The 24,942-nt window shown below is 43.0% G+C and overlaps 1 protein-coding gene across 1 annotated transcript in view; it reads left to right on the top strand.

Annotated features, from left to right (window-relative positions):
* The first annotated feature begins 1,305 nt into the window (after window positions 1-1,305).
* Window positions 1,306-24,942, top strand: part of LOC124795088 (transmembrane protein 229B-like) — a 179,402-nt gene continuing 155,765 nt past the window's right edge. Inside the window, exon 1 of the mRNA XM_047258912.1 lies at window positions 1,306-1,400. The gene's annotated coding sequence lies outside the window, so the exon portion shown is untranslated. The remainder of the gene's footprint in view (window positions 1,401-24,942) is intronic.

Genomic DNA, 24,942 nt, shown 5'->3' on the forward strand with positions numbered 1-24,942 from the left:
CCAAAATGGCAATTCTCTCTTTGTAATGAACAGGTAAGTGCTCTCACAATGCAAACATCCAATTCGTATTGTACTAAGTCACACAGACAGTAGGAGGTAAATGAACTATTAGTTTCATGTAACTTGTGGCGTTTTTCCATTAGTTTAATAAAAACAACAGGTACACATAACAGAGACTTTGTTCATCAATAATACATTCCCCTTCACTTTTTACAACAGTCTGCCAACGCTGGGATAACTTTTCGACTATAGAAATCGCTGTTTTGAGGCGTAGAACTCGTCGAACCATGTTCGGAGCGCACTTTCATCCGGAAAGGAAGTTCTTGGAGAGTGCGGGCGGGCGTTATCGTAGACTAGCATCACTTCATGCATTCTTCCTGGTTGCTGTTCTGGTATTGCGTCTGCAAGACTTCTCTGTTGTTTACAATAAATGGCACCAGTGATGATTACACCTCTGGGAGTTGCTGCTTTGTCTGAGCTCAACCATTCCTTTCTTTTATCTCATTGCCAGTAACGACACAGGATAAGAATGATCGGTGTTGCTCACGAGCCAATTGATGACGAGCAAGTAAAAACACGCAAATGGACACCTGCTGATTTTTGTGATTTTGGCTTAGAGCATGTCGTATCCATACACCCGATTTTTGAACCTTCCTCATTTAATGCAAATGTCGCACTGTGGTAGTACAATCACAATTTATCATATTTCTCGAGTGGATCATTGTGGATTAATGCATTTCTACGATCTTCATCATACCCCGAAGGTCTTCCTGAACGTGGATTGTCACTAACGTCAAAAAACTCTTCTTTAAAACGAGGAAACCGCTTTCTTGACGTGCTCTCTCCGATGGAATTATCCCAATGCCAGTGTGGATAATGGCAAATGTTTCCGGATACCTCTGCTACTGTCAGTGCACTATTGAACTGTTGGAAACTTTCCGATTTCTCCGCTTGGTACTCCATTTTGTAGCGTCCATAGCTCTACACACTGCCTGCCGATATCAAACCGACAGTCTGTTAACTCATGTGGCAACAGTGAACTACTAATAAAAAACGACAATCGATAATAAACCCATAGCAATTGGAAAACAAACACGCTACGAACCTATGAACCAACCGAAAACGTTACTACACGGCTGATTTTTGAATCGATCTCCGTTGTGAACAGAGATCACTTGCTGCGAAACATCGTGTTGCAATACGATTAGCAGAACAAAACACTGTCGCCCGTTCCAACTACGCGCGAACCGCGAGTAGCGCTCGTGTTGGCCAGCTGGTCGCCGGCAGAGCCACCAAGCGGCCGTCGCCGCGGCCGGCATCATGGCGGCGCAGCGCGGCGTGCGGGCGGAGCGACACTGCTGCGGTGGCCACAGCCGTCGCCACGGCCGCTGACTGCTCAGGTAGGTGCCGAGTGCGCATGTGCCACAAGCGATCTCGCCGGGAAAGCGTGGTCTCTCGCGGAAATAGCTCACGTGTGTGGTACTCGCCCGTTCTCGGCCAGGTAGCACCCGCAGCGCCGCTGAAACAGTAGCAGGTGCGGCTCATTGATTGCTGCCGTGGCCCTGCGAACCGGTGAGGAAGCCGACGACATGACGGCACAGCAGCCCCGACCGTCGCGTTCTCTGATAATATAGAAACGCACGATGTTAACTGTCATGTTCACAGACTCTGGTTCCTTCTGATAATACAGTATCCTACCCCTAAAAACAAAAACAAAACATTGAAAGTAGTGTAGAAACTTTGGTACAATCACGTCGAAAACTCATAGCAGCAAACCTAATTTACAATCGTTGAAACTGATTTTTTCATATCTGTAAAATACTTAAGTAGCGGAGTATGTGTTTAAGTAGGAAATAACATTTCGTCGCCATTATTTTCTTTTTCTATTCCTACTGCATGAAATAAAAGGTAAAATCTACATTGTTTCATGGATGATGTTAGATGTTGCTTAAATAACAGGAATAACAAAAATATTAAAAATAACTATAATAATACATCAGCATAAAATGTTAACTTCAAATCATTAGTAACGACAAAGAAAAGAGGAAGAGGTCGCCACGGCATAATGACGGGAAGCAGATAGGAAAATCAAAATCACCAGAAAACTATACATGGGAAGCAAGACAACTGAAAGAGTGTCTCAATATTGCCGCATATACGAGTCCTAAAAAAAAGAATACTAAAAAAAAAAACGCAAGCTTCATTTGCAGCTGAAAAGTTATGAGTTAGTACCTCTTATGCTGTATTTCTCAAAACAGCTGATACTTAACAGTAAGAAATTATCAAGCAACAACAGTAGAATGACCTTCAGGACTGAATTACCTACGCAATGACCTGTCTGAAGAAAGTTTAATCTGTAACTGTCAGAAATATGTAGGTACCTCATCAATACTTCATCGACATGAATTACACTGTACGCTTTTCGTCGATAAGTGTTTATCAATAATTCCTTATGTAATCTCCAATCTAAATACAGGGAAAGCGATAACTGAATGGATATACACGTCATTATTGTCCTCTGTCTCACAGGTACTTTGGGAGATCAAGCCTACGTGAGGAATTTGAAAATATAACTGAGACGTTTCTCAAGTTCTTACCAATGTACCAAAAGCAATTTACCTCGGATTGTCATTCTATGAAGATAAGCAAATTAAAAATTTCTGGTTCTGTCTTTCAGGAAACTTAGTTCTTCTGTCAACGGCTTGGGCGAAAAGTAGAATTGCTACTTTGTTTTGAGGAACTAACCCCACACCAATCGCAATTTTCTCTGACATTTTCTTACTGTTTGAGCAAACAATAGTGAAAGTGATGTTCTATTTTCAACTGCCCATACTCAGAAAAATGATGAGATGGTAGAGGAAAATAGATTCGTGTACTACCTAAAATAACTTTCTGTCAGAATATTTTCTTATCTATCATCATTTCATCCTGTGCCTAAGTAAGCAAGAATTGTGTTGTTCGTTTCTTCGCTTCGCTACAATTCAATCGGCCAACGACGAATTCTGCTGTCAGCAAATAGGGAAAAATGCCAGGGTTCAACGTCCTGTCGACGTCAAGATCCTTAGAGGCGATATATCTGATTTATTTATACGTCTTGCGGCAGTCATTTTTGTCTATATAAAGCAAAAGCTCCTATATGACATTCTGAAGTGTTTTAACACGTCTGCTGATTTCTAATTTCTTCGTAGCCTCACTGTCGAAACTCACTAATCGGAAAAGCACAGTTTTACTAAATTAGCCATAAAAGCTCTCTCCTGGTATAGTTAAGACAAACGACGGGACATTTAAATCATCAATGAGGTACAAAAATGGCAAAGACGAGAGGTCGCTCTTCGAGAGGAGCTAGATTCAAATAACAGCCATCTTTCGTGATTTTCGTTAACGTTTCAGGCCGACATAGCGTTACGGTGTTTTTAAGTCAATATTACATCCAAGAACATCTGACTATGGTGTTTGCTGAACACTTCAGAGAATTTCTATTACTGCTACTTACAAATGTACAACATCGCTAATGATGTTCTACTGGCCTGTTCTTTCTTCTCGTGAACTTCTTCCTTTACAGTACTCTTCATTACGAGATTTATTTGCCCGCTTAGTCATTAAAACTTATTATAAAGCATTACAGTTTAATCTGCTCCACTATGCATGTTTCATTTCTATGCAATTCAGTACTTCAGACTTACATTAAAGGTTTTTCAGAAACCACTACACGTCTCTGGAAAACCTTTTTCGATTTTTGAAACATTCACGGTCGATTAATGCTCAATGTGTCTTTAAATTGTTTAAGGTTCTAGTTTAACGGATGCCTTCATGATTCTCTGTCAGTATTTGGTGTAACTCGCGTTCTTTTCCTACACACACTAATCTTGATATTTTCACTTCTGATATTTTCCTTGGTTCGTTCATCTTTTGCCATATTGCTTTCTACACAGCAGAGAGTTTTTCATTTCTTCTAGTACTGCAAACCAACTTGGCTCACGCCGGTCTGAACCCCAGATCATGTAAGAATTTAAAGAGATCTAATTATTTGGCTCCTGCACCCAAAATTTTTCTTAATCCATCATCGAGGTCGCAATCTGCTTTGTCGACATGAGCTCTCGAAAACAATTACGCTGTTATCCTCTCCAGTCTTTAGGTTCAGCAGTTCTCTTTACACTATTGTACCATTTGACATCCCTTCCATAAGGGCTTTCTAATTACCTAATGTTATTCAGTTCGATAACATTTCTAAGCCTTCATTCTTTTCCACGTCTATACCTCCTACGACCTTTTGCATTTCTTTTTGCCCCTTTTTTTTTATTCCGCTTGTAATAGTATCCCTTCCTTCAAAGTTTCAAACAAGTTAAACAACAGTGATTATTGCGTATCTGCCTGACGTCCTTAATGAAATGACTTGTCTTTCTAGAACTTTCACTTTCATTGCCCTATTTAGTTTACCTGCAGCCACTGTAAATTATTCTTCTGTTTCTATAGTGTACTTATATTCCTCTCTAACCTTGAACATCTTGTTTTTCTTATATTGTCGAAAGCTTTTTCTACGACTGTAAATATTACGAAAACACTCTTGACATACTTCTACTCAATCACGAAAGGTGAAACAATGCAATATATACTTTCTGAACACGCCGTCGTGTCGTCAGCTGTAAACCTGACGCACCCATGTTTAGAGATGGAAGAAAGATTAGCGTTTGTCGTCTGATCGACCGCGATTTCAGAAGGCGTGGAGCATACATTGAAATCTGGTGACGTGTGTAGATGCAGATCGGCGGTTTCGTTTTTATACTGCCCATCGTGACGTTTGGCTTAAACGATTTAGGGAAACCACGAGAAACCTAAATTCGGATGGCCGAAAGAGGTTTTGAATCGGTGTCTTCCTGAATGAGAAGTCAGTGCTCTTACTACTACACTAACTCATTCGGTCGCTGATCAAGGCTTTCCGAGTTCTAACAATGACATACTACTGCTAATTAGTGGGAAATTACGGTGAAGACCATTGGCAGACTGAGATTTAATAGCAAAGCCCTAGGAAGTGTAGTTCTCCAAGGAAGATCACTTACAAAATTTGTGACAGCAGCTGACAATGTAATTAATGGAAACGGAACGCCGCAGCCGCATTTTCAAAGTATTTATTGTTCAGACGGCCAGTTTCAACGCTTCATCTTCAGGTCGTGTTTATGAAAAATGGCTCTGAGCACTATGCGGCTTAACCTCTGAGGTCATCAGTCACCTAGAACTTAGAACTAATTAAACCTAACTAACCTAAGAACATCACACACATCCATGCCCGAGGTAGGATTCGAACCTGCGACCGTAGCGGTCGCTTGGCTCCAGACTGCAGCGCCCAGAACCGCACGGCCACTCCGGCCGGCCCTTGTTTATGAAAAAACAACTTATGTTGTTACAATGCCTATGTGTAATAACGTAATTGGTGTGTAAATAAGATACCACAACTACTTAAACATGGTAAAATGAACAAAACTCAACCAAAGTATCCCGAGAGTGTACACATAAATACATAGAAAGGATTTATATAATTTTTTTTTACAGAAACCTGAGTCATAAAATGACTAAAAGTACATGAACATAAAGACACAGATTAGAAAAAATTGTCATAGTAATCATGCATGTGGAGAATACGGACTCTTCAAGGTAACTATTGGAATACTCTAAAAGTATGTTGTTTTACACTCTTATCCATTTTATGAGTCAAGTTTCTGTAAAAAAATTACATATAAATATAAAGCCTTTCCACGTATTGGTGTGTACACTCACAGGGTACTTGGTTGAGTTTTTTTTTTTTTTTACGATGTCAAAGCAATTCTGGTATGTTATTTTTACATCAGTTAAGTTATTAAATGCAAGCACTGTAACTATATAAGTTGTTTTTTGGTAAACAGGACCTGAAGATGTCGCAAATGTAGCTTCTTTTGAAAATACAGCCGTAGTGTTCCGTTCCCGTTACGCAAAATTATTCGTTAGTCTTGGCCGCTACCAAACTGGATGAACGGAGGAAATATCGAAAATTCAACGAAGAGTTGTGCAGTCAGTTACGTGTGTGTGCAGCCAGCGTGGTAGTGTCACAGAGCATACAACACATTCAAACGGCTGACGCTGGAGTGAACGCACTGTGCATTTCGGAGAGCCTCTCCCACAGAATTCCAGGGGTCCTACATTCCAATATGGTTCAAGAAACACATTACTGTTTCCGACTCATATTGCGTGGAACGATCAAGAGGGAAAGAAAAGTTAGAGTAATTTGATAGTGGACATAGCGATAGCGACGATCACTATCCCCGTCTGTCATCTGTAAGTGTAACAAGGAGAGAGGAAAATATTGTGGTGAGCCATGTGTCCTCTATTGCCATATCGTAGCTCACGGAGTACAGCTGTAGATGTGTTATTGTCTATGTTGTGAAAATTTTTGTCAGTTTTAGGGAGCTGTAAATTAGAAATTCTTGGACGAACTTTACACATATTCAGCACACCGTTCGAATTAACGCATAAACGTGAAGCAAACTACAAAGACAAAGACATACGGCAGAACACCGCATTAATTAAAATCAAACTGAGAAAGAAGTGAAATAATACAATTACTGTATTCAGAAAGCCAGATTCCACAAACATACGAAGATCATTTCGTAAATTCATGGCAACTATGTTATGTCGTGCGAACATGTGGCGTCGCTGTAATCGGACACTTTCAAATTCCCGCAACAAACAGTACCTAAATCAACCGACAGATTGCCACGGCTCGATACGAGCGCCTGAAACATTCAGTGTGAGCTCGGCCGCGCAACAAGACGTATGTAAGCAGAGTGAAACAGCGAGCATACGTGAAAATTGCCTTTGTCGCCGGCAGAAACGCTACTCAGTGTCATGTGCGGAACTACGAACAGCTGTTGCTGACAGCGAAAACGTCCGGAATTTCTGGATAATGAAATCATACTGCATGATAATACTACAGCCCACACTGCAGACGTCATCAAGAATTGTGTACTACGGTAGAGTTGGAGATTCACCCCCACCCATCCTACTCAAATGACCCCCAATCCATTCCACTTCGACCTCATTCCAGCTTTGCAAACAGGGCGAATATCCTCACAGCATTTCGGCACACGTGGTACAAAAAATGGTTCAAATGGCTCTAAGCACTATGGGACTTAACATCTGAGGTCATCAATCCCCTAGACTTTGAACTACTTAAACCTAACTAACCTAGGGATATCTCACACATCCATGTCCGATGCAGGATTCGAACCTGCGACCGTAGCAGCAGCGCGATTCCGGACTGAAGGGCCTTGATCCGCTCGGTCACAGCGGCCGGCCACGGGGTACAAATTTATGACAATACTAATGGCATTCAACGACTGCCCCATCATCGGCAACGCTGTCTGGATCCACTGATGGACTATTTTGAAGGACGGTGATTGATTCTGATTCATTTTTGTTCCGTTTGTACTCATGCACAATGAATTTGCGTAGACTTCCAATGTGTGAATTTCATTTCGCCCTTTGTCTCGACCTCATGTACTGGAACCCTATTGTATGTTGGCATTTACATACAAAGTGCCTTACCGGTTCAACGCACACGGTGAGATTACAATGTTGTCGCATTATCGTAAGATATACTATAGTTGTTCATAACTTATGGACTGACTATCTTCTTGGGATAAATTTCATGAAGCGGATAAAAGTCTATCGCGTGACAAATTTACCTAGATTTGAAGAAAACTTTGATGTAATATATATATATATATATATATATATATATATATATATATATATATATATATATATAATAAGTGAGACGACGACGTGGAGAAAAAGGGAGAAGTAGGACTTCGAAGCATTCGCACTGGTACGTCGAAAACAAAACGTGCGAAGAAACAAAGGAAATGCAGGAAAAGACCCTGTTAGCAGTTGTACGAGAAAAATTAACGAGACACGGTAATAACATGGTATTAATATATCCGAACGGCAGTGTTCGAACCGGTAGCAATAATAGAGAGGAAAGTTGCAGAGAAACACAATTATAGAAATGAGTAATATGGTTTATTAAAGAAGTGTGGGTGCAGGCAATACGAAGAGACTGGCGAGGTATAGATTGTTCAAATGGTTCAAATGGCTCTGAGCACTATGGGACTCAACTTCTGAGGTCATAAGTCCCCTAGAACTTAGAACTATTTAAACCTAACTAACCTAAGGACATCACACACATCCATGCCTGAGGCAGGATTCGAGCCTGCGACCGTAGCGGTCACGCGGTTCCAGACTATAGCGCATAGAACCGCTCGGCCACCCCGGCCGGCGGTATAGATTGTAATAGGGTTTATCAGTCTGATGAAGAGGCTAACCATTACCAGTACAAGGGAGATATTTAGCACTCATGTTAGACAAATAAACAAATCCAGTTTAACAATACATAGTAAGCGACTGATCTAAAAGAAACGCCTTGCTTTGCAGCAAACACTCGTAAGACAACGCTCATGAAAACTGTCAAATCGTTCAAATGGCTCTGAGCACTATGGGACTTAACATCTATGGTCATCAGTCCCCTAGAACTCAGAACTACTTAAACCTAACTAACCTAAGGACATCACACAACACCCAGTCATCACGAGGCAGAGAAAATCCCTGACCCCGCCGGGAATCGAACCCGGGAACCCGGGCGCGGGGAAAACTGTCAATGGCACGCTTCGGAATTTACATTTAAATTGTGAACACTTCTCCTTATACACTCTTACTGTCCTCGAAGTGCTGTTGTCCATTTCAAAGCGGTTCATTTTGCTGACGTGAAATATGCAGTACTGTTAATGAGAGTTTGAAATAATACAAAGGTTTCACGAGGATGAATGGCGTCTACACATTATTTAAAGTACTACGAAGATACAATTAAATATTTAAAGTAAATAATATGTTGTTTCATACAAAAGAAACATATTCTATTAACTCAGTCTGTACTGTCTTAAGAGTTTGCATACATTTGACACAAATTAAAGAAATTTTGAATATTTATCTAAGAAGTTTATTTAGTATCTCGTAGTTACATATGTCTTTGGTAGTCGATTCATCATGCGAATGAGCTTGAGAAGATAATTTATGTACATTGAAGAGCCAAAGAAACTGGTATAACTGCCTTATATCGTGTAGTCGTGTAGGCAAGCATGCAGAAGCGCCGCAACACGACGTGGTATGGATTCTACTAATGTCTAAAGTAGCGCTGGAGGGAATCGACACCGTGAAGCCTGCAGGGCTGTCCATAAATCCGTAAGAGTGCGAGGGGGTGGAGATGTCTTCTGAACAGCACGTTGCAAGGCATCTAACATACGCTCAATAACGTTCATGTCTGGACAGTTTGGTAGCCAATGGAAGTGTTCAAACTCAGAAGAGTGTTCCCGTAGCAACTCTGTAGCAATTCTGGACGTGTGGGGTGTCGCATTGTACTACTGAAATTGCCCAAGTCCGTCGGAATGCACAGTGGACACGAATGGATGCAGGTGATCAGACAGGATACTTACGTACGTGTCACCTGTCAGAGTCGTATCTAGAACACGCCACATGTTTCCAGTGATCAACAGTCCAATGTCGATGTTAACGAGCTCAGGCGAGACGTAAAGCTTTGTGTCGTGCAGTCATAAAGGGTACACAAGTGGGCCCTCGGCTCCGAAAGCCGATATCGATGATGATTCGTTGAATGGTTCATACGCTCATACTTGTTGATGGCCCAGCATTGAAATCTGCAGCAATCTGCGGAAGAGTTGCACTTCTGTCACGTTGAACGATTCTCTTCAGCCGTCGTCGGTCCCGTTCTCGTAGGATCTTTCTCCGGCAGCAGCGATGTCGGAGATGTTGTGTTTTACCGGATTCCTGGTATTCACGGCACACTCGTGAAATGGTCGTACGGGAAAATCCCCACTTCATCGCTACTCGGAGATGCTGTGTCCCATCGCTCGTGCGCCGACACAATGTTCAAACTTGATTAAGTCTTGATGATATATCCTGGTAGCAGCAGTAACCAATATAACAACTGCGCCAGATACTTTTTGTCTTATGCAGACGTTGTCGACGGCAGTGTCGTATTCTGCCTGTTTACATACATCTACGTTTGAATACGCATGCCTATATCAGTTTCTTTGGCGCTTCATTGTATAATCTGTGTAATAATGTATTAATATGTGTAATATAATATGTATAATGAAGGTAATATGATAAACAATAATATAATATACGTATATTAAATATAAAATTTCCTCGCAGGTATAGCTTATGCAATCAATAACAAATGAAACCACTATATCTGTCAGTTGCAGACATATAATTAAAGAAATTTATTATTCTGTTACTATTGGTTAACTTTCTTGAGCTTACTGCAGTTTAATTCAAGAGGATTACACCAGAGGCATTTCATTTTCATTTATAAAGTATCTTCCGTGGTTATTCTGCAAATTGAATACGTATGTTTGTACTTTTTTTGTTTGTTTTAGGCTAAAAGCAGCGTATTGTTTCTGAAGTTGGTATGCGATTTACTTACAGTATGTCTTTACGTATTCTGCTTCTTCCTTCCTTGCTAGCAGTGGTTGACGTCGAAAGACTTCGACTCACATATGCACTTGGCAGTTTTTGCCATTCTACAGTATTTCTTGCGATGCGTTGTTTACGCTTCAGTTTTGTAAACTGAACTGCAGTTATATGTGTTTCTCACTCTGCACAGTAACAGTGTTTATGTTTGTGCATTTGTTTTCGTTCACATTGTGGGTGTTCCCAACCTATGAAATTACTTTTGCTTGTGTGTGTGTGAGTTAATGTAAATTAGTGGAATTGTCCTGTACATTAGGTAGAGATGTGAGAGGAGATAGGGGTTGAATGAAATTTCCTTTTTTTTAGTTTCACAGGTTGGCAATACTCACAATGTCAACGAAAACAAATGAACAGACATAAACATTGTTACTGTGCAGAGTGAGAAACACATAACTGCAGTTCAGTTTACAAAACCGAAGCGTAAGTTCAAAAATGGTTCAAATGGCTCTGAGCACTATGGGACTCAACTGCTGTGGTCATAAGTCCCCTAGAACTTAGAACTACTTAAACCTAACTAACCCAAGGACATCACACACATCCATGCCCGAGGCAGGATTCGAACCTGTGACCGTAGCGGTCGCGCGGTTCCAGACTGTAGCGCCTTTAACCGCTCGGCCACTCCGGCCGGCGAAGCGTAAGTAATGCATTGCAAGAAATACTGCAGAATGGCAAAAACTGCCAAGTGCATGTGTGAGTAGAAGTCTTTCGATGTCAACTGCAGCTGTTCTCAAAGGTAAAGAGTAAATTTTGCAGCACAAGAAATACTGAAGAACGGCAAAAACTGCTATGTGTGATTCTAAGTCTTTTGAGATCAACCGCTGCTAGCAAGGAGAGAACCGGAATATGTAAGGAAACACCGTAAGTAAATTGCACACCAATTTTATAAACAAAATACTGTTTTTAACGTAAAACATCCATAAATGTACAAACGTACATATCCAGTTTGCAGAAAAACCACGGAAGTTGCTTTATAAATAAAAGTGAAACGAGTCTGGTGTATTTCTCTTTAATTAAATTGCAGTAAGCTTTAGATGGAGAACCAATAGTAACTGATTTTAACAGCTGCTGCGGAAGATGGCCATGCAAACAAACGAATTTATTATTGCTTGTATTTCACAAAATACAGGGCGATCAGAAACAGTCTGAAAAGCTTGCACGGGTATTGCAGGGCAGGTTGTGCTAATAAATAACTGTTTAGAAAAAAAAAATCTATACGTTGCGGCGTTTCCGAGATAATTAGCATGAAGTTAGCCAATCAGGCAGTTGTTTGCGCTAATTCGAGCGCCCCTCCACAGACGGTGTCGCCAGACACGTTCTTCATTTTGTTTCCTAACACTAGATAAGAGAGCGATGCAAAAATTGGACGTGGGACGGTGGAATGGATGGAACCCGAGCCAATGGCTAAGCAGTCTCTTGCGCTGTCATCTACCCTATGATAACAACCGGCACTAATTGCATCTGGTCGGTCTCTTGAATTTGCGCTTGCAACGGCCTGATTAGCTAACTACAATGCTAATTAACTCGGAAACGGTGGAAAGTACGGAACTGTTTCTACAACCATTATTTCTCAGCACAACCTACCCTACAAAACTCTTACAACCTTTTGAGACAGTTTCTGGCCGCCCTGATATTTGTTCCGTATCACATTCAGATTCACTATACAAAACTTATCAAGTCTCAGTCATACCAGCTGTATATAGGATCACTTTACTGTCTCCTAGTTATTAATTTAGAACAAAAGAAACATTTTTCGGGAAGTAACTCCAAGCAGACGCCTTGTGTGATGGTTCAATGTTTATGGTAACAAAAAAACTGTACCATCACAGAAGGCGACTGTGATGAGTAAATTTTTTACGAAATAAGTGAAACCAGTTGCCTTTTGGGATTGCACAATTTTATGGTAAAACAAAAATTAATAATTTTTGACGCCATAGCGGATCGACCGCGTTCATACTCAATACTACAACAGTCTAAGTCGCCATCTTCAGATCAAAAGTTCCTTCATGACGTGTGGAGCCGCTTTACGAAGCTGCTGTGCGTATCAAAAAGTAGCAGCAGCCAAGGTTGACACCGAGAACTATTACACTCAGAACAAGTCTTGAGCAAGCTCCGAGGATAGGTCGCTGTGACCCACATCGGCGACAGTAGCACAATATCCCATACTTGACGTATGTCCTCTCTAATGTGTTGCATAATTTGCTCTAATCTTCTTCTTTCAGCGAATTGCTCAGTTCAGATCCTTGCCTTGCTTCTCAACCATTAAGCAACATGTTGAGTAGTTTGTGGTTTAACATAAGGCACCAACGTGAACAGGAGAGCAAATGTAATGGCATGTACTCATAAACGTGAATCCAACAGCACCCAGATTGTATAGGTTACCTAAGCCTCACAAAGAAGGTATTCCAGTGAGACCTGTAGTGTATTCAGTTTCGGCACATTGTCACACACTATCCAGAGAATTAGATTCACAAATGTAAACTAAATTTCGACCAAAATTTTGAATACCTGAGTCGCTTGCATTTGTGAAACAATTAAAACACGATCGTATTCCACTAGGGCTAAGACAGCCTCATTTCATGTCAATGGCCTGTTTCCCAATATTCCTGCTGGAGACGCAACGCAATTTTTTCAACAGAATTGTTACGTGGAGACAGAAGACATGAGACTGAGACATGTTTAAAGAAAAACTATTTCCAGTTTCTACGGACACTGTACAGTCACTCAGATGCGCTAGCAATTGGGTACCCATTGATCCCCTTATTGGAAAAAATGTTTATGGATAATTTTGAGCGAACATTTTTAAGCCTCTAAGTTGTAACATACAATGCTAGACTAGATATGTGGATGACGCACTGTGCTTGTGGACAAACACGACCAGACAGCTAAATAAACTTTTTCAACATTTAAATTCACACTACAGAAAAATTAAGTTTACAATGGAGTTGGTACTTTTGTACCTTTCATTGGCATTTGCAAGCAACAGCATTTATTTAAGATATATAGCAAGCCAACCTCTACAAGCACAGCAATACCTGCCAGTTCCCAGCATACCATAACACACAGACATGAAGCCTTCCACTCCATGGTGCACCGCCTACTATCTATACCACAAACCAAACTAGATTTCGCAGCCGAATTGAAAATAATTAAGGAAAGAGCATCCAGAAATGCTTATAGTCTGACCTTCATTTATGACATACTCAGTAACAAGAAGTGACAGGGTAACAGTACTTCTGTATCCTCCACAGAAAGCACTAGACCACACAGGCAACACATGGCGCCACGCGCTATATGTATGCAGGACTTCACTGGTACCTGCCAGCAAACTAAAATCTAGGACCTACAGTCCAGCTTTCTATATATAAACACTGTTGCCCGCATTCTATTCAACAGTAAAGAAGAGACTCCACCCTTAGGACAGTTTTTTTTTGACAAACTACACTAGTGTCCAAAATTGAACAACAAAAATTTTGCAAGATTGCGTTTATTTTGCCACAAAATAGTACCAACAGGTGGCAGTAAATCGGAAACAATGTAAATAATACGGAACGTAAACATATATGTGTAAAGGTAGAAAAAATTCTTCGTTTTTTCCGAGTTAACGGATTTGCACACACATTTCGACAATGTGTTAATGTGCTCAGTAAGCGGTGTGATCAACTCTGGCAGCAATACAGGCCTGACAACGACGGGGCATGCTGTGAATGATGTCATCAATGTCATCGATCTCATTTTGAGGCAAAACATTCATTCTTCAAGCAGAGCTGCTTGTAAGTCTTGGAAAGTGGTTGATGGATGTTTATGTGATGCACCCCGTCTCCCTAGTGCATCACCGACATGCTCTATGGGATTCAAATCGGGAGAGCAAGCAGGCCAGCCCATGCGTGCAATATCTTCCGTTTACAAGAAAACATCAGCCACCTGTGCTCTGTGTGGTCGAACATTATCGTCCATCAATGTCTAGGCACACAAAACACCGCAACAACCGCATATGAGGTCCCAAGATCTCGTCACGATACCTGACAGCACTTATATCTTGCCGATTTACTCGTACAATTTCATGAAGAGATATTCGAATGGTCAACATAACCCCTCCCCACACCATTAGGGATGCTTCTTGATATCGGTCTCTTTCCACAGTGTTTGGGTCCCGACATCATGTTCCACGTTCCCTCCAGCTGCGAATCCGTAGAGTATCTCTTTCCAGACCAAATCGGGACTCATCTGTGAAAAGAACATTGGCCCACTGTTCGACCGTCCAGATGGCATGTTGACGACTCCACTCTACACTTTCTCTTCTGTGAAGACGCGTCAGAGGCACACATACGGCAGGTCTCCGACAGCAAAAGCCACTCTGCCGAAGCCTTCTGTACACCACCTGCCTCGGTACAAAGCATCCAGTGGATGCTGCGAGGACAGATGCCGTTACCGTGCTGTAGTAAGGCGCCACCGTCGTGTCCCTACAGCCAAATAACGGTCCAACCTTTCTGATGTCACATGTGGTCGGTCCTACCCTGGTCTTCGGGACACGGTTTCGGTCTCCATAAACTGTCGCCAAATCTGAGAAACAACAGAGCGATTCACATTCAGCCATCGGGCCACATCGGTTTGCGATTGTCCTGCCTCCATTCTTCCTATGGCCCTCCACCGTAGAGAGTCTAGGAGGCGTCTTCCCTGTACCAAACAGCACCCTTTGTGGCCGTGTCTACAGCGACTGTGGATGTGGGACTACCCGACAAACACTACCCCGTGTGATAGGTACCGTGACGTCATAGTTGGCGTGGTTGTCCGTTGACTGGAATGTCATCTACAGTGGAGAAAACGATCGTACGAACATCTGTTGACTGTGTGATGAAATCGTGAATTAGACACAGGACGGGGACATCGCAGTTTGTGGCTTTAATTTTGGACACCAGTGCATATGTAGGTCAGTCGGGTAGGGCTATAAATACTAGACTGACTGAACATGAAAGTAAATGGAAATTGAAAGAGGAAGATTACGTCTTTGCTGGACGTGCTCTGAATGAATGTCTTTCTTATGATGTTAAATGTGATGTTTTCCGCAGGGAACTAAAGACAGAAAACTAGGAACACTCGAAATTTTAGCTATTAATGAACAACAGTCAAAAATCCCGAACTGTTCCTTGAAGACCAAACACGGTTCCAATTATTAACCCTTTCCAAAGTAGCAGCAGTCAGTTAATATTTCTCACACAGTTAGATAATACACTGTTATAAGTGTTCGACACCCACATTTCCTAGACACCTTTACCCTGTCTGCCCTCCCTTCCCCTCCCCCTTTTTCAGGATGTTCATCACATTACATTCACCTGTTTGTCGATATAAAGTGGTAGTCTGTGCCATCACTCACTTGCACTTCCTATACTTTTAATCTTAGAGTATAAAGTAATATAAGATTTATTTGTTCAGCGTTGGCCGGCCTCTGTGGCCGAGCGGTTTTAGGCGCTTCAGTCTGGAACCGCACGACCGCTACCGTCGCAGGTTCGAATCCTGCCTCGGGCATGGATGTTTGTAACGTCCTTAGGTTAGTTAGGTTTAAGCAGTTCTAAGTTCTAGAGGACTGATGACCTCAGATGTTAAGTCCCATAGTGCTCAGAGCCATTTGAACCATTTTTTCAGCTTTGCTTTGGGAATTACACTATGTTTGTGTTTTTGTATCGATATATAGTCACAAAAGTTATATATCTTTGAAAAACAATCTTTGTAGAGCTCTGAACTCTCTCTCATGTTCTGTGGATTATCTTTTAGAAATCCAAAATCCGCTTCATAACGACTAAATTAATATTACTGTGGAGCCTCAATAGTGTATATTCAAGTTTTTAGTACTTAGACTCTTCCTATTCTCCGCACGCAGTGTTATACAAATTACGACAACAAAAGAACGAATGAAATGATTTCTAAAATTACATTTGGTTTCAGTTGCTTGGCACTTACTTACTACTCCTAAGCTAATAGTCAGCAGTATCACCATTATTATCTCCCTCTCTCATAGATGTTTGCGGTCACTGCTTCATTCATAACCATTAATTTAAACTTCGCATTCTGCAGTCTAGGTGAAGATATTACGAAGTGTGTACTCCACACTGACAGGCCACAACATTGAGATCACCAACCTAATAACCGGTGTGTCCATTTTCGGCACGAGTATCAGCGACGACGAGTCCTAGCATCGCAGGAATGAGGCATTTGGTAGATCGCTAGAGGGAGTTGTCACTACATCTGCACACACAAGTTACCTAATTCCCGGAAATTCCGGGGAGGGGGCGATGAGCTCTGACGCCACGTTCAGTCACATCCCAGATGAGTCCGATCGGGTTCAGATGTGGCGGGTTAAGGGGCCAGCACATCAATTGGAACTCGCCACTGTGTCCCTCGAACCACTCCATCACAGTACTGGCTTTGTGAAATGGCACATTACCTTACTGAAAAATGCCACTGACGTCGGGGAACATGATCGTCATGGAGCGGTGTACGTGATCTGCAACCAGTGTGCGATATGCCTTAGCCGTGATGGTGCCTTGCACGAGCTCCACTGGACCCGTGGATGCCCACGTGAATGTTTCCCAGAGCATAATGGAGCAGCCGCCAGCTTGTCTCCGTCCCGCAGTACAGGTGTCAAGGAGCTGTTCACCTGGAAGACGACGGATTCGCGCCTTCTCGTCGGCATGATGAACAAGGTATCGGGATTCGCCAGATCATGAAACGCTCGGCCACTGCGCTATTGTCCAGTGCCGATGGTCACTTGTCCATTTCAGTCGTAGTTGCCGCTGTCGTTGTGTTAACATCGGCTGCGGAGGCCCATCGTAAGGAGTGTTCGGTGCACTTTGTGTCCAGACATACTTGAACTCTGCCCAGCATTAAAGTCTACTGTTAGTTCCGCCACAGTTCGCCGCCTGTTCTGTTTTACCACCTTGTCCAGCCAACGACGTCCGACATCTGTAACGAGAGGTGGCCGCCCAACCCCAAGTCAGGACGTGGTTTCACCTTGGTTTCGTCACGTGTAGAAGATTCTCACGACAGGTCATCTCGTACATCCGACAAGTAGTGCAGTTTGCGAAATGCTCCTGCCGTTTCTCCGGGCCATCACAATCTGCCCTTGGTCAATCGCAGATGGATCGCGTTTTCCCCTTTCTACACGCGGATAGTGCTCGCTCGTACTACGTGCACCGTGCATTTGTCCGACAGGTTTCGCTGCTATTCCCTGGACGGGTTTATATCTATAGTAGGTGGCTGGTCGTAATGTTCTGGCTGATCAGTGCTAGCGACTGCTATAAGAATGATTGGCATCCGTTACCTTTCACAACAACGTGCAGTCTGTACAAATTTGAGAAGGGAATGGTACGGTTTTATCGCCTCGAAAATTATATATATATATATATATATATATATATATATATATATATATATATATATATATAATAAGTAATGCAACACATTTTTTTTCTCGGCCAATTTTGGTTGAAAAAAACCGGATATTTCTTGTGGAATATTTTCAAACATTCCCGCTTCGTCTCGTATAGTTTCATTGACTTCCGACAGGTGGCAGCGCTGTACGGAGCTGTTAAAATGGCGTCTGTAACGGATGTGCGTTGCAAACAACAGGCAGTGATCGAGTTTCTTTTGGCGGAAAACCAGGGCATCTCAGATATTCATAGGCGCTTGCAGAATGTTTACGGTGATCTGGCAGTGGACAAAAGCACGGTGAGTCGTTGGGCAAAGCGTGTGTCATCATCGCCGCAAGGTCAAGCAAGACTGTCTGATCTCCCGCGTGCGGGCCAGCCGTGCACAGCAGTGACTTCTGCAATGGCGGAGCGTGCGAACACACTCGTTCGAGATGATCGACGGATCACCATCAAACAACTCAGTGCTCAACTTGACATCTCTGTTGGTAGTGCTGTCACAATTGTTCACCAGTTGGTATATTCAAAGGTTTGTTCCCGCTGGGTCCCTCGTTGTCTAACCGAACACCATAAAGAGCAAAGGAGAACCATCTGTATGGAATTGCTTGCTCGTCATGTGGCTGAGGGTGACAATTTCTTGTCAAAGATTGTTACAGGCGATGAAACATGGGTTCATCACTTCGAACCTGAAACAAAACGGCAATCAATGGAGTGGCGCCACACCCACTCCCGTACCAAGAAAAAGTTTAAAGCCATACCCTCAGCCGGTAAAGTCATGGTTACAGTCTTCTGAGACGCTGAAGGGGTTATTCTGTTCGATGTCCTTCCCCATGGTCAAACGATCAACTCTGAAGTGTATTGTGCTACTCTTCAGAAATTGAAGAAACGACTTCAGTGTGTTTGTAGGCACAAAAATCTGAACGAACTTCTCCTTCTTCATGACAACGCAAGACCTCACACAAGTCTTCGCACCCGAGAGGAGCTCACAAAACTTCAGTGGACTGTTCTTCCTCATGCACCCTACAGCCCCGATCTCGCACCGTCGGATTTCCATATGTTTGGCCCAATGGAGGACGCAATCCGTGGGAGGCACTATGCGGATGATGAAGAAGTTATTGATGCAGTACGACGTTGGCTCCGACATCGACCAGTGGAGTGGTACCGTGCAGGCATACAGGCCCTCATTTCAAGGTGGCGTAAGGCCGTAGCATTGAATGGAGATTACGTTGAAAAATAGTGTTGTGTAGCTAAAAGATTGGGGAATAACCTGGTGTATTTCAATGCTGAATAAAACAACCCCTGTTTCAGAAAAAAAATGTGTTGCATTACTTATTGAACTGCCCTCGTATATATATATATATATATATATATATATATATATATATATATATATATATATATATATATATATATACTGCCTGACGAAGAAGTGCAGGAAGAAAAGAAATGAAAATTCAAGGATTCAAAGAGTGTGTGGCTTTATTTCGGTGACTACAAAATCGAGTCAAATTTAGAAGAAGCATGGAAATATGAGCCCACGTATCAGTATGACGTTGCACCCCCTCTTGCCTGGATGCATGCACTGGTTAGTTTGTGAGCGTCATAAACCCGTTGTATTCACTCCTGAGGCAAGCTAGTTCACAGCTGTTATAAGTGGTCCTAGATATCTTGGAAAATAACGTGGGGACTGAGCTGGTCAAGCACATGTTCTATTGGAGACAGATTTGGGGATTTTGCTGGCTGCAGGAGTACCTCAACATCACACAGACAGTTTACAGAGACATGTGGTGTGAAAAAATTACATCGCGGTCTTTTCGAATGAGACGTGAGGACGTAGGATGTTTGTAACAGGCTGTCGTCGCTTCAAAATTCCCTCAGTCACTGCCAGCTGTGACTTGAAGTCATACCCAACCAGAACCTTGTCGAGTATGCTTGTTCTGAACTTCTCATCTATTCCAAGGTTAGGGCCACCGTCCCCTCAGAATGCCTGACAAACGTGGATGCTGCACTATTCGACGAGCCGGTCAAATGGAGACCTCGAATTGAGACTCCTTCCAAAAATTGTCAGGTGCAGACAACGCTAACACGAGTTCGCAGCAATATGTGTCCACAGTGATCACTCAACATCCAATACTGTTGACGTTCCCTACATTCCCCTCCAGGACTGTTAACAACATTAAACACAAGCCGCACTATTGCACTCTCGTGACCGTACTAGCTGTCACAGAGAAGAGCAGCCGATGATTTACACATATACGAAGTTATTCTGACATCCGAGAATGTCTTCTGGGTGCTTCATTTTCTTTTGTGAAGCAGTATATTTTTTTGTTTATTTGGAGATACATACCACCCCCCGCCCTCCCCTCCTCCTTCCCACTCACATATAGGAATGTAGCACGCAGTTAGAAGTGGAGTATCGTGCGTTAATCCGTTTTCTGGGACATGCAAGTCCAAAGTTATATCCAGTTGAAAGATCTGACGAGGCCACTAAACCACATGAAATTATTATTATTTGTTTTCTGCATAATAACGACGCAGCATTCCATTCTGACTTAGTGGGGAAAGTACAGGAAGAATGCACCATCACATAATACAGTGGTCAGATGGTGCAGGTGCTTCGAGTGTTGTCAGACAGGCCCGAAGGAGGAAGAGAAAAGTGGGAGAACCTGTCTAGGTGAGGAACTGAGAATCATAATAGGACTTACCGCTGCTCGCAAACCAGCATACCACAAACGAGGCGATAGTGAAAACGGTAAGAACATCTCATGGGTCAGTTCTCAACATCTTGCGAGCCTTTTTGACATGACGAAATTCGCTGCCGGCTGGGTTCAAACTGAGGCAGCAATGAAAGTCCTTTATCACGCCAACGAGGACTTCATTATCTCTCTAATCACCAGAGACGAGTGCTATATGTGTGACTCAGACTCAGTGGAAACATGAGGATTTACCATCGTCGACTCAACCATGATCGGAAAAGGTGATGCTGATTGGTTTTGGTACAGGCATGCAGTGGTACCAACAGCTATGCTCCTAAGTTGCAAACCATCACAGAAGCATACTATCGAAACCTCCTGCCGAGGTTGCGTGGTGGCTGTCAAGACAGGGGAATTGCGAGAAGCTGTGCAACGGGGGGTGTGGGGGGGGGGGGGGGGGAGGGGGGCGGTTTGCTCCACAACAAACGTCCACCGCCTTTTCTACAAGACAGTCTCACATGCTGATATTCCTTTTTTTTTTTTTTTTATGTCAGCTTTATCCTCATTATCGTCATCTTCTGACAAGGCACCTAGTGACCTCGTCCTCTTTCCTAGGATAAAGATACCCCTCCGTTTTCGGCTTTTCTAGAATGTGCGAGTCAGTTTTTTAGGCAGAACCTTTGCTGAACACTCAAGATCTCCGCCATCTCATTCATCGCCGGAGAAAAGCATGTTGCATTGAAGGACTAACATCATCACAATTTCGTGGTAGCAGTTGATTCTTTTTTTATTCCTCTCACGCTAAATGCAAACGTCACCATAGCAAAAATTAAACGTAATTACGTACAAAACCTATATAGAAGTTTCTCCGTTTATCCATGATTCCGTAGAAAGTATAAAGATGAGATACAGTATAACTTGTCATGCCTTCCCACCCTAGACTGTGTAATTTAAATAAACTCTTTCGTGAATTATCGTAATGAATTGGAACTTAGGCTTTCCTCCTATCTGTTTTCTGTTTATCTCTCATAGATGTTGTCACTCAAAGCAGTTCATGTAGCGCACTAGACTCTTCAGAAGGTGTAAGCACGCTACCCGCTATTAAAAGTGGACATGCGGATAGTTAATTTCTTTGAAATAAGTCCAAGGATGCCATTACGATGCATTTATTAGCGAACATCGTGAAACACTAACAGTTTAATATTTTGAAACGATTCATCTGAAAAAGTCAATAAAATTCCAGAGCATGATGGTACCGGCTATCACCTAAGAACAGATTTCAGGTACCTCCTATCGCCAACTGGCGAGATCGGAGCGCGTCTGAAATCTCCTACTTACTTCATAGCTCATCTTACACCTTTGGTAATTTGACAATATTCATTTGTCTAGTGAATTAACTGCTTAACTGTATAGCGATGTTGTGGTATTAAAAGCCTCACCACCAGCAGAATCCTCCTAGTATTCACTTTGTCAGAAATAGGCGTTAATAATCAATATTCAGCAAAGAAAATTCTGAGTTTCGCGACAGAAAGCTTATGGTGCCCTTACGTACTGACTGCCAGGCAAGATTCGCTCTCAAGGCTCGCATACTTCTTCCATGATTCACTACTGTGCCATATGTCACACGCCACCACTACCTTCGTGGGAGCTAGCTTCCTACTCCCTGCCATTGTATTCTGGACAGCTGCTTGAGACAGTGAATTACTTCTCTTACATGCCGAGCTCTACTGACTGTAAAATTTATAAAACAAAATACAGCCTAAAACAGCAGCCATTCCTGAATTATAGCACACGTCCGAAACTACACGGATCAGCCAGAACATTATCACCACCGACCTGCTATCGATATCAACCCGTCCGGGCGATAGCAGCGTCACCAGGCTTTTGTCTACTAGTCAGACACGCGCACGGAGCATGCTGTTCGTGCCTGGAAAGAGGGATGTGCGATCAGTCTGAGTCTGACCGAGGGCTTGGGCGTTCGAGGAGTGGTGTGGTGGTGTCTTCGAGACGTGGCGAAACCAAGGTGAAGCCACTTCCACACGTCGTGGTGTTAGGCGACCGCCCTTCATTACAGATGTCGGACTTCGTAGGCTGGGTAGACTGGTAGAACATGTCAGGCGGCGAACTGTGTGTTTGAACACAAAGTGCACCGAAAACTCCTAAAGATGGGCCGCCGCAACTGACTATCCAGGCATGTGCCAATGTTCGCACCACGACATTGGGAACTACGAATGGAATGGGCACGTGACCATCGGCACTGGACGCTGGTGCGATGGCAGAGCGTTGCACAGTCTGATGAATCCCGATGCCTTCTTCATCATGCTGATGGGAGGACGCGAATCCGTCGTCTTCCAGGAAAACAGCTCCTTGACAGCTACGCAGTGGGACGAAGACAGGCTGGCGGCAGCTCCATTATGTTCTGAGGAACATTCGCTTCAGCATTCATGGGTCAAGTAGCGCTCGTGCAAGGCACCATGACGGCCAAGAAGTATCGTACTGTGGTTGGAGACCATGTACACCCCTCCACGACAATTACGTTTGCCGACGGCAGTGGCATTTTTAGGTAAGATAATGCGCCGTGTCACAAGGCCAGGAGCGTGATGGAGTGGTTCGAGGAACACAGTGGCGAGTTCCAGTTGATGTGCTGGCCCCAACTCGCTAGATCTGAACCCGATCGAACACGTCTGGGATGTAATTGAATGTGGTACCAGAGGTCATCGACCCCTCGGCGGAATTTTCGGGAATTGGGTGACTCGCGGGTGCTGGTGTGGTGCAAACTCCCTCGAGCCACCTACCATGGCCTCATTGCTTCCATACGGCGACGCGCCGCTGCTGTTATCCGTGCCAAAGGTGAACATACCGGCTGTTAGGTAGATGGCCATAATGTTCTACCTGATCAGTCTACACAGCAGCGATAGGAAATAATGCTAATTTAAAATAATGGCGATTGCTGATTGTGATGTGTGATGTAAGCTATTATTCAATGCAAAAAGCTACTAAAGCTTTATCTTCAAACGTAAGAGGGCCTCGTGTTACATTGGAAAAATACGGTCCTTTGCACAACATTAATCCTTCGCTCAATCCCACAACACGGAGGTATTCACATCATCGCCGCAGGATTTTCAGAGTGCGAGTCTCAGCCCATGCTAATTTACCATATAAACTGAGTACCGAAGTACCCTAATTTGTAGGTTCGAGCAAACTGTATTTTCACCAACTTAAATTATGTAAAAACCATTTAAGAAAGCTAAGTAAATGTCAATAACGGAAGTTTTTTCGAAGGTCTTAATCCACTTTTTAAAAGAAGAGGCAGGCAGCACTGGTCGATTTTGATTAATTCGAAAGTGGGCGCGGAAGGCCATGCCTAGACGTAAAAGCTACTGTTTTGGTAAAACGCGCGATGTTGCGTTTCCATCGCTCCGTTGCTTTTGAATGCTACCGCGACGGGAACATGGCAGACTGCATCCTCACTATCTTCCATCAACAGAGCGCGATTCCCGCACCTTTCAAACTAGCTCTTCGCTCTGCCGCGCCCTGTACTTCTCCAGATATTGGCACACGACAATAGCTTTTCCGTAACGCATCCAAAAAAAGAAGTCAAGTATTAAGTACAGAGTGTAAGAAAATAACCCCGACATATTTTGAACGGTAGCAGCTGACATTTTAGATGGCGATAAGTTTGTCTTTAGGAAAGCCAAGTGCGCCAGAGGCAGTTCTGACGTTGCGGTTGATAATGGAAGAAAGACTGAAGAAAAGTGAAGACACGTTCATAAGGCTTGTCGAATTGCAAAAGCGTTCGACAATGTCAAATGGTGCAAGATGTTCGACAACTGAGAAAAATGGGGATAAATTTCAGGAATGGCAGGTGATATACGGTACATACAAGAACCAAGACTGGAAGACCAAGAAAGAAGTGCTCGAGTTAAAAAGGATGTAATAAAGTGATGTAGTCTTTCGCGCCTTCTATTCAGTCTGCACGTCGAAGAAGCAATGATGGAAATAAAAGAAAAGTTCAAGAGTGGGATTAACATCCTAGGTGAAAGGATATCAATGTTCAGAATCGCTACCCTCAGTGAAAGAGAAGACGAATTACAGGAGGTATTGAGTGGAATGACAGTGTAATGAGTACAGAACAGAAATGAGAACAGCGAGAAACTTAACATCATAACTGGTGATCACAAACTAGGTGAATTTAAGGAATTCTGCTACCTAGGCAGCAAAATAACCCATTACGGACAGAGCAAGAAGGA

The sequence above is a fragment of the Schistocerca piceifrons genome, chromosome 4 (genome assembly GCF_021461385.2).
Source record: "Schistocerca piceifrons isolate TAMUIC-IGC-003096 chromosome 4, iqSchPice1.1, whole genome shotgun sequence".
Lineage (NCBI taxonomy): Eukaryota > Metazoa > Arthropoda > Insecta > Orthoptera > Acrididae > Schistocerca > Schistocerca piceifrons.